An 11,862-nucleotide genomic window follows, 5' to 3' on the forward strand; every position below is an offset into this window, starting at 1 on the left:
CCTCACATCCTCCTCCGAACCACTAGAGGAGGACACCGTGTCGAACTTCTTCTTCCACCTTCCTCCGGCCATGGTAAGAACTTCAAAAAGAGCAGAACGCCGAAGATACAGAGAACGGGGGAACGAAAGAAACAAAAGGGAAACAAATTACCTTTTCCGGAGCGGAAACTGCCGATAAACCGAACTGAGTGAAGATCCGAAGCTGATTCTCAACGAATTCACGAAGATCTAAAGAAAACTCACAAGAAATGTCACCGGATTTCTGGGAAAGCTTGAGAGAGATTTGGGTGAATAAAGTTTCGAAATTTGGTTTGGGTCGAGTATTTATAGGCCTTGGCACGAAAAACCGCCCAACTTCCACTTTATCTAGGACCGTACGATGGACACCGCATCTGAAGCGTCCTTTGGACACCTGTCCCACTAGCGCACGGATTCAAACGCCCCTTTTTGAAAAAAGAGGGGGAAATCTTTCAACTTCTGGAACTTGGAAACCCACCCATTTATTTCTAAATGGACCGGGTCTGGGGGGGCATGTTGTTTGGGCTCCCAATTGGAAACCAATTGGGCCTCTAAGTCCAAAGCCCAAAGGCTCTATACAGCAACATCTACCCACGACCAACTCCTTTGGCTTGTCAGCCACCATAGAGTCCCAAGGCCCAAATAGTAATAAATGACCTATGGGCACATTTACTACTCAAACACTATAAATAAGCCGTCAAGGCACACACCCCAAGGTACGCCCATTTCACGCCTTAAGACTACTCTTCTAGAGAACTTCTCTCTAGAATCCGAGCATTGTTCTTACTTAGGCATCGGAGGGGCTTTCCTCGGAAACACCCCCGAGGCTAGTAACTTGTTCATTGTGCAGGTTAACTTGGACGCGACACATTCGAGCTAGCAAGATCTTCAACACGCACAAAAAGGGCCTTCATACGAAGCCCATTGTTTCGTCCAATTCAACACCGGAACAATATATATAAATAAATAAACACACATATATATATATATATATATATATATATATATATATATATATATATATATATATATATATATATATATATATATATATATATATATATATATACATATATATATCGAACCAGGTTCTGGTGAGAACCTCTCTTAATATGAGAACCTCCTTATAATGAGAACGTCTAGGAACCGTAGGATTTAGATGGAATTGACGGATGGGATTTAATCTTAAAAATTCTGATTTCGATGGTTCGTTAATTGCTCTATCATAATTCAGAACAAACGGATTACTTTCTCTTTCTACCCCCAAAACATATAGTTTGATGGTTTCTCTCTCCTCACAACTCTATACTCGTCCATTTTCTTCGAGGTTCCGACTTCTTTACCCAAAATTAGGTTTAGTTTTCAATATCAAGCTGCAATTACATTCAAATATTTCCCCAAATTGAATTACTGATGATTTGTAGTAATTTGTAAATGCAATATTGGAGTTCGCCAAAGATTTGAAGCAAATTCAATGGTGCTTATGTGATGCTCAAAATTCAAACGATTCTGCAAAATCAATATGTAAATTAGGTATTAGTCACATTTTCTTAACTTTTCCAGTAGTTTAGCTTTAATTAGGTATAAATTCAACAAAATGCGTAAATCGAATTGATAATTTGATTGGATTTTTGATCGATTTGTTGCAAATTTCTCATACACAAAGGTAGGATTTTCGATTTTAAGGTTTTTAAATTTCTTCAGCTTTTCATAGAAAAATTAGTTTGATCTCCGAATTCTTGAAAAAAAACTACTTGATTAAGTTTCTATGATGCTCGAATCAGGTTTCCGAGAGCAACTATGCGGATTTATTCAACAACCAGAGATTTGAAAGGTATAATTAAGGTAAACTTCAAAATTTTGGGCTTAACTAAATTTTAGGTATCGTCCATTTTTCTGATGTTTGGTGGTAGCTACACTCGCTGCTGGCAATCCATAAATGAGGATTAGAAGGCATATAGATATGCCAAAAATATGCAAGGATGACATCTAACCTTAGCTTTATTTATTGCAAGCTTTATTTAGGATTGACTGATGACACAAAATGATTCAAGTATTAAAATTGCTGAAAAGTAAACTAAGTATCTCTGAAAGTAAACCAAATATCTACAAAAGTAAACCTGATATATGTGGCTAGATTTGTTTTCTGCTGGTTTTTTCCTGGTTGCTTGAACCAATCTATTGCTTACTGATGCACCTCAGATAGAATGGAAAGTTGGAATGCTACTTGATTGATTGTTTCAGCGTCAACGAAGAACTCACAGATGCATAAAATCAACCAGGTTGTGGAACTATGACTTAAAGGAACGTGTACTCAAAATCTATGTTATAATAATTGTTCTTTCTAATTTCTTAATGGAAAATTCGCAGTTTTGGCTATTGTTTATAAATTTCCATATACAACATGTTGTCAATTGGACACAGTAAGTCTTCTTTGAGGGTGGATCCTAACAATAGGTTCTTGGGTTGTTGTGTTGTGTTGGTGGTTCGGTTTTTCCTGCAGGTGCTGTCCATGAGTCTACTTTGGTAGGTTGGCCAAAGTTGACTTGTTTTCTGTTTTTTTTTTCAAAAGTAAGCTAAATTTATCTAAAAGTTAATTAAATCTCTCTAAAAGTAAACTTAGTTGAAGTAAATCATTGAGGTTTAGAAATAAATAACTGAGGCTTAAAAGTAAATCATGTTAGGTTATGATTCATATGACAAAACATAAATCATGCGGAAAAACCATCAAGCCAGGAAAGCATATTATTTACACATAATCATTTAGCATAGTTTAGATGCATACACTTTGTTGCGTTCCCTCCCTAGCTGCGCCCGAACCGAACAAGAACAAGTCTTTATGACTCCCAGTGTCGTCCCTCCGTAGATAGTCCACAGCACGTCCGGATCCGCCTTAAGCTTGACCAACTAGAATCGCCCTTAAGGTTGCTTAAGAATTTCAGCTATTTAGGTGCAAGTGTATGGCTGATTTTTCTTCAAAATCTTACCTTTAGAATACTTCAATTGTGTCTATAAATTATGACCCTAGGAACCTATTTATAGAGGTATAAAAGGAACTGGAATCCTACTAGGATACGAATTAATTAAACTAGAATCCTAGTAGAACTCTTATTTAATTAATTTATCCTTTTAGGATTAGGAATTTAATCATATATTGAATCCTGATAGCTTTAGGATTCGTATAGCACGTACACGAGCATCGCACGAGCACCGCACACTCGCGCAGGCCTTGCGGCCCACGCTGAGCGCACAGCGCTCGGCCCATGCTGCTGCATGTGTCCGCGCGCGCGCCCAAAGCCTTGGCTGGGCCTGGCCTTGCGCTGGGCCTGGTTGAGGCTTGGCGTGTGTTGGTGAGGCGTGTGGCTTGCTGGGCGATGGCCTGGCTTCGTGCTGGGCCTTCGTCTAGCGAGCCTCGTCCGATGCTAATTCGTACGATACGCTTCCGATTAAATTTCCGATTCCGGAAATCATTTCCGATACGAACAATATTTAATATTTCCGATTCCAGAATTAATTTCCGTTTCGAACAAATATTTAATATTTCCGTTTCCGGAATTATTTTTCGATTCCGATAATATTTCCGATTCTTACAATATTTCCGTTTTCGGCAATATTTCCGATTCCGGCAATATTTCCCTTTCCATTAATATTATCCGATACGTACCATGTTTCCGTTTCCGGCAACATTTACGACTTGGATAATATTTATATTTCCGATACAATCCATATTTCCGTTTTCGGTAATATCATCGTTTCCGAAGTATTCATTTCTTGCTTGTGACGATCTCAGCTCCCACTGAAACCAAGATCCGTCGATTCCGAATATCCATAGATGGAGTATTTAATGCCATTAAATACTTGATCCATTTACGTACTATTTGTGTGACCCTACGGGTTCAGTCAAGAGTAAGTTGTGGATTAATATAATTAATTCCACTTGAACTGAAGCGACCTCTAGCTAGGCATTCAGCTCACTTGATCTTACTGAATTATTAACTTGTTAATTAATACTGAACCGCATTTATTTGACTTAATATTATATGCATACTTGGACCAAGGGCACTATTTCCTTCAGTCTCCCACTTGTCCTTAGGGACAAGTGTGCATTTACCTAATTCCTTTGTCGCTCGATGCTTGCTCTTGAACATAAGGTAAGAGTTGTCATCCTTATTATGTCCAGAGGTGTTTCTCGGTTTCAGATTTCAACTGATCAAATAAACAGATAATCATAGCCTATGATTGATCCGAGCACGACCATGCATTTTACAGTTTCTAGCTCTCCGAGTGGCCTTGTACAACTTTTAAGCATCTCATCCCGATTTATGGGAGGACAATCCCAATCTTGCGATCTTGAGATTAGACTTCGTTTGATAGGTGATTACCTGAGCGTTGCCTTTATAGCCTCCTTTTACGGTGCGACGGTTGGCCAACGTCAAAGCAACCAGTTCTCAAACAAGTAATCTCAAATCACTCAGGTATTGAGGATTTAGTGTCTAATAATTTTAATGAAATTTACTTATGACAGATTTTCATATCTTATAGTAAAGTTTCATAGGTCTGTCCGATACTAGTCTTCCCAAAGTAAGTATCTATGCAAATGATTATGACATTGCCATGTCCACATAGTTCAAGAAACAGAACTACTAGTCATCTTGCATTCTAGTCGTCTAACGTTTTCTATGCATCCAATTTTTATAGAAAACTCCGACTAGGGACCATTTTCAACTTTTGACATTCAAGTTCACTTGATAGACATTTCTTAGTCACAGGACTGGTCCTGACAGTCTATCTTGAATATATCGTCAAATTGAAGGGACTCATCATTTAATAAACCACAAATTAAATGGAAAAATGAATTCTATTCATTTATTGTGAATGATTAACCAATAATGTTTTACAAAGAATTAAACTCTAAAACTTTAAAACATTAAATAAGGACATCAAAGCCATTCTCCAATATGCTTGATTCCCATAGCTGCAGTGTGCGAGTTGTGCTTCGCTTGTGGCAGAGGTTTAGTCAATGGATCTGATATGTTTTCATCAGTTCCAATCTTGCTTATCTCGACTTCTTTTCTTTCAACGAACTCTCGTAGAAGGTGAAATCTACGAAGTACATGCTTCACTCTTTGGTGGTGTCTAGGCTCCTTTGCCTGTGCAATAGCTCCGTTATTATCACAATACAGGGCTATTGGTCCTTTAATGGAGGGGACTACACCAAGTTCACCTATGAACTTCCTTAGCCATATAGCTTCCTTTGCTGCTTCATGTGCAGCAATGTACTCCGCTTCAGTTGTAGAATCCACAATGGTGCTTTGCTTAGCACTTTTCCAGCTTACTGCACCTCCGTTGAGGCAGAAGACAAACCCAGACTGTAATCTGAAATCATCTTTGTCGGTTTGGAAACTTGCGTCCGTATAGCCTTTAACAATTAATTCATCATCTCCACCATAGACCAGGAAGTCATCTTTGTGCCTTTTCAGGTACTTCAGAATATTCTTGGCAGCAGTCCAATGTGCCTCTCCTGGGTCTGACTGGTATCTTCTTGTAGCAATGAGTGCGTACGCAACATCCGGGCGTGTACATATCATAGCATACATTATTGAACCAATCAATGATGCATATGGAATCCCATTCATTCGTCTACGCTCATCAAGTGTTTTTTGGGCACTAAGTCTTGCTTAGAGTTATTCCATGAGACATGGGTAGGTAGCCTCGCTTGGAGTCTGCCATCTTGAACCTATCAAGCACCTTATTGATATAAGTGTTTTGACTAAGTCCAATCATCCTTTTAGATCTATCTTTGTAAATCTTGATGCCCAATATGTACTGTGCTTCTCCTAGATCCTTCATCGAAAAACATTTCCCAAGCCAAATCTTGACAGAGTTCAACATAGGAATGTCATTTCCAATAAGTAATATGTCATCGACATATAATACTAGGAAAGCAATTTTGCTCCCACTGACCTTCTTGTATACACAAGATTCGTCTGCGTTCTTGATGAAACCAAAGTCACTGACTGCTTCATCAAAACGTATATTCCAGCTCCTGGATGCCTGCTTCAATCCGTAGATTGATTTCTTTAGCTTGCATACCTTTTTAGCATTCTTTGGATCCTCAAAACCCTCAGGCTGTGTCATAAACACAGTTTCTGTTAAAACGTCGTTTAAGAAAGCGGTTTTGACATCCATCTGCCATATTTCGTAATCGTAATATGCAGCGATTGCTAACATTATCCGAATAGACTTTAGCATTGCAACTGGTGAAAAGGTTTCATCGTAATCCACACCGTGGACTTGCCTGTAACCTTTTGCAACCAATCTAGCTTTGAAAACTTCAAGTTTCCCATCCTTGTCCTTTTTCAGTTTGAAAACCCATTTGCTTCCAATGGCTTGGTAGCCATCTGGCAAATCGACCAAATCCCATACTTGGTTTTCAGACATGGAGTCTAATTCAGATTGCATGGCTTCTTGCCATTTCTTGGAGCTAGGGCTCGTCATAGCTTGCTTGTAAGTCGCAGGTTCATCACTTTCAAGTAATAGAACATCATAGCTCTTGTTCGTCAAAATACCTAAGTACCTTTCCGGTTGAGATCTATATCTCTGCGATCTACGCGGGGTTACATCTCTAGATTGACCATGATTCTCACCAGATACTTCTAAAGATCTCTGAGTTTCATCTTGAATGTCATCTTGAGCATTCTCTAGAGTTTGTTGTCCGACCCGAATTTCTTCGAGGTCTACTTTTCTCCCACTTGTCATTTTGGAAATGTGATTCTTTTCCAAAAAGATACCATCTCGAGCAACAAACACTTTGTTCTCAGATGTATTGTAGAAGTAATACCCCTTTGTTTCCTTTGGATAGCCCACAAGGATACATTTGTCAGATTTTGGATGAAGTTTGTCTGAAATTAATCGCTTGACGTATACTTCACATCCCCAAATCTTAAGAAAAGATACTTTTGGAGGCTTTCCAAACCATAACTCATATGGAGTCTTTTCAACAGCTTTAGACGGAGCTCTATTTATAGTGAGTGCAGGTGTATTTAGTGCATGTCCCCAAAATTCAATTGGAAGTTCGGCCTGACCCATCATTGACCTAACCATGTCTAGCAAGGTTCTGTTCCTCCGTTCCGACACACCGTTCCATTGTGGTGTTCGAGGAGGAGTCAATTCTGATAGAATTCCACATTCTTTCAGATGGTCATCAAATTCATAGCTCAGATATTCACCGCCTCTATCAGACCGCAGTGCCTTAATCTTCTTGCCTAATTGATTCTCTACTTCACTCTGAAATTCCTTGAATTTATCAAAGGATTCAGACTTATGCTTCATTAGGTAGACATAACCATATCTACTGAAGTCATCAATGAAAGTGATAAAGTAGATGAAACCACCCCTAGCATTTGTACTCATTGGTCCACATACATCTGTATGGATTAAACCCAATAGTTCAGTTGCTCTTTCTCCAACTTTAGAGAAGGGTTGCTTCGTCATTTTGCCAAGTAAACATGATTCGTACTTACCATAATCCTCTAAGTCAAATGGTTCTAGAATTCCTTCCTTTTGAAGTCTTTCCATGCGTTTCAAGTTAATATGGCCTAATCGACAATGCCACAGATAGGTGAGATCTGAATCATCCTTTTTGGCCTTTTTGGTATTTATGTTATAAACTTGTTTGTCGTAATCTAATAAATAAAGTCCATTGACTAATCTAGCAGATCCATAAAACATCTCTTTAAAATAAAACGAACAACTATTGTCTTTTATTAAAAAGGAAGATCCCTTACCATCTAAACAAGAAACAGAAATGATGTTTTTAGTAAGGCTTGGAACATGGAAACACTCTTCCAGTTCTAAAACTAGCCCAGGGGGCAACGACAAATAATAAGTTCCTACAGCTAATGCAGCAATCCGTGCTCCATTTCCCACTCGTAGGTCGACTTCACCCTTGCTTAACTTTCTACTTCTTCTTAGTCCCTGAGAATTGGAACATAAGTGTGAGCCACAACCTGTATCTAATACCCAAGAAGTTGAATTAACAAGTGTACAGTCTATAACGAAAATACCTGAAGATGGAACGACTGTTCCGCTCTTCTGATCTTCCTTTAGCTTCAAGCAATCTCTCTTCCAATGCCCCTTCTTTTTACAGTAGAAGCATTCGGATTCAGAAGTGGGTTGACTAACCTTCCTCTTTTCAGATTTGGCGCCAGTTTGCTTAGTTGGGCTGGCCTTGTTGCCACCTTTCTTAGCATTCCTCTTCTTTCCAGATTTCTTGAACTTGCCCCCACGCACCATAAGCACATCTTGCTTATCACTTTTGAGCGTCTTTTCAGCGGTCTTTAGCATACCGTGAAGCTTAGTGAGCGTTTTGTCCAGACTATTCATACTGTAGTTCAGTTTGAACTGATCATACCCGTTATGAAGAGAATGGAAGATGGTGTCTACACCCATTTCCTGAGAGAATTGCTGATCCAGCCGACTCATATTCTCAATGAGTCCAATCATTTTGAGAACATGTGGACTTACGGGCTCGCCTTTCTTGAGCTTGGTCTCAAGAATTTGCCTATGAGTCTCGAATCTTTCGACCCGAGCCAGATCTTGGAACATGTTCTTTAACTCACTGATGATCGTGAAAGCATCCGAGTTGATGAACGTTTTCTGTAGATCTGCACTCATGGTTGCAAGCATTAGACATTTCACATCCTTGTTGGCATCAATCCAACGATTGAGGGCTGCCTGAGTGACCCCTTCGCCTGCGGCTTCGGGCATCGCCTCTTCCAGGACATACTCCTTTTCTTCCTGCATAAGAACTATTTGCAAGTTCCTTTGCCAGTCAAGGAATTTTTTCCCGCTCAACTTCTCCTTTTCGAGAATTGATCGAATGTTGAATGAATTGTTGTTTGCCATAATTAAAACTACAATTGAAAAAGAATATACAAATAAATAACCATTCACAATTTCTCTTATTAAACTTAAATTCTAGCATACATGCATAATTCAATGTTCATTAAGCATTTTATTCAAGTTATGTGTTCCGGCAGGTGTGAATAAAATGATTCCAAGACCATAAAATCCATTGAAAAATTAAGCACATTATGTATTTAGACTCAATTCTAAAATCTTTTAGGTAAGCAAAAGCCTTTTGCTAATAGTCTAGAAACTACTCTTGGTTGATAGGTACGTCTAAGAACTTATTAGGTAAACCTATCGATTTTGCCACGACATAAAAGGACTCCTTACTTATATCGTTGAGTTTCACCAAAACTAACATGTACTCACAATTATTTGTGTACCTTACCCCTTTAGTATCGATAAGTAACACCTCGCTATGGCGGAAAACTATTACTAAGATCGATGAAAAAAGGATATCCAAGTAAGTGTTATTTTGGCATGGCACCTTTTAACTCAATTTTTAAGTTTGGAACTTAAGGCTCTTACTATGTTGGTTAGATTTTAAGTGAACTAAAATCCTTAATCATGCAACATAATCAAGCTTTGATCTCATGCATATTTAAGACATATTTAAAAGCAATAAATAACTTAAAACATGCATAAGATAAATGTGATCTAGTATGGCCCGACTACATCTTGAAGCTTCAACTTCAAAGTCCGTCTTGAAAATCTCCGTGGGAGGCGCCATTTTCTTCAAATATGATAAGCTATAATTAAACTAATTACAACTATTTGATGGTACGCAGACCATATTTGAATTGAAAAACAATTTTGGTACTTTAGACCAATTACATTCAAATTAATGGTACGCAGACCATATTTTCTATCCTATTTGGGCCATACTAGTCACTTCATAACCTGCAAAACAGTACATATACAATATATACCATTCACCCATTCATTATCATGAATGGCCCACATAGCTGGTTAGTAAAACACGTTATGCATCACATAAATATTTGCAGCAATTAATTAAGGGCACCAATAATCTACCAATTATTCAGTCCTTATTAATTCTAATCAAGTTGTTTAACCTTAAAGGATTTGTAGACCTAATCAAGAGTTATGACTAAAATTGCTCCCACTTAAACCAATAAATTCATATGCTTTAATAATTTTAAACATAAAAATGTATTTCTAGTCTAACCGGAAACATACAAATTTAATTAAAATTTAAAGCTCATATAAATTTATAATTGAATCCACTTATTTAATTTATTTTCAGTCGAATTTAAATTAATTCAAGGTTTTTCATTTTAGTAAAATAATTAGAATAAATTAAAATTTATAATAATTATAATATTCAAAATTAAAATCCAAGAAAACAATTTAAATTATTAATTTTAAAATTAATTAAAATTATATGAACTGAAAATCTCAAATTAAAATTTAAAACTCGATAATCGTAACATGACGAGCACTTGGGCTTACGCCCAAGCCCCGTTGAGTGCACGACCTATCGCTGGCTCATGGCTCATCGCAGCAGCAGCCACACGCAAACGCAGCAAGCCAAGCCACGCTTGCGCGCAGCCTGCTTGCCCGCATGCATCGCAGCAGCCACGATGGGAGTGCTCGCTCGCTCGCGCGCAAGCAAGCCCTCGAGGCCACGCGTGTTGGTGCACGGAGCAGCGATCGCTGGGCGACCAGCTCTCGCCCTCGCGCGCGCGCGCCTCTCCTCGTGCCATGCCTTCGCCCTTCGCCCATCGCCACAGCACACAGCACACACGCACAGGCTCCCTTGCCTCGTGCGCGCGCCATGCGCTATGTTGCTCGCTGCATTCGTACCGCACGGGCGACGAGCTCCCTTGCTCGTCGTCGCGTGCCCGCACTATACAACACCCCTTAAGGGTAACACGTAGCTTCCATTGCTTTGTGCGTGCAACATTAATGAGCGTTTTCATAAAAATTTAAAATTTTTAATTCAAAATTAATGAAAAATTAATAAAACATATTAATTTCATAATTTTAGGGCGAAAAATCGAAAATTTATTAATCAATTAATTTCCGATTAACATGGATTCAAATCTAGGTCATAAAAATTAAAAATTTAACATAAATTAACAATTTTTATGGTGGATTTTAATCATGGATACCTAATTAAATTATTAATTAATTATGAAAATCAAATTAATTCTAAATTATTCGAATTTCAACAAATTAATCATAATTACAAATTAGGTTGTATAATTAACAAGGCTAGGCATTCAAACTTGTTAAACATATACTGTAGGTCAATCAAAAATTCAAGATTTATCAACAAGAATCGCAAATATTTAATTTAACATCTTAAATTTATAAACTTTTGCGTTCGAAAAACTAAAACCTCCGAAAAGTCATAGTTAGGCTTCGAATTTGGGAATTCTGGGTTCGGCCGAAAAACACTATTTTTGTCAAAAATTTAGAATGCCTTTTACATGCGGAATTGACACAAAAATCACTCGATTTGGATGAGTAACGAAGAAACTGCCGAAAAACTGCGTACATATAATTAAATAAACGCAATTTGCAATTAATTAACAATTACGAAAATTAATCACCCCTTTTAATTCTTTGCAAATTTGTAAAATTTAACCATGTTTATGCAATTTAGATTATGAAAATAATAAGAGTCTCGTGATACCACTGTTAGGTTATGATTCATATGACAAAACATAAATCATGCGGAAAAACCATAAAGCCAGGAAAGCATATTATTTACACATTATCATTTAGCATAGTTTAGATGCATACACTTTGTTGCGTGCCCTCCCTAGCTGCGCCCGAACCGAACAAGAACAAGTCTTTAGGACTCCAAGTGTCGTCCCTCCGTAGATAGTCCACAGCACGTCCGGATCCGCCTTAAGCTTGACCAACTAGAATCGCCCTTAAGGTTGCTTAGGAATTTCGGCTATT

This window comes from Spinacia oleracea, chromosome 1, assembly GCF_020520425.1.
Source record: "Spinacia oleracea cultivar Varoflay chromosome 1, BTI_SOV_V1, whole genome shotgun sequence".
NCBI lineage: Eukaryota > Viridiplantae > Streptophyta > Magnoliopsida > Caryophyllales > Amaranthaceae > Spinacia > Spinacia oleracea.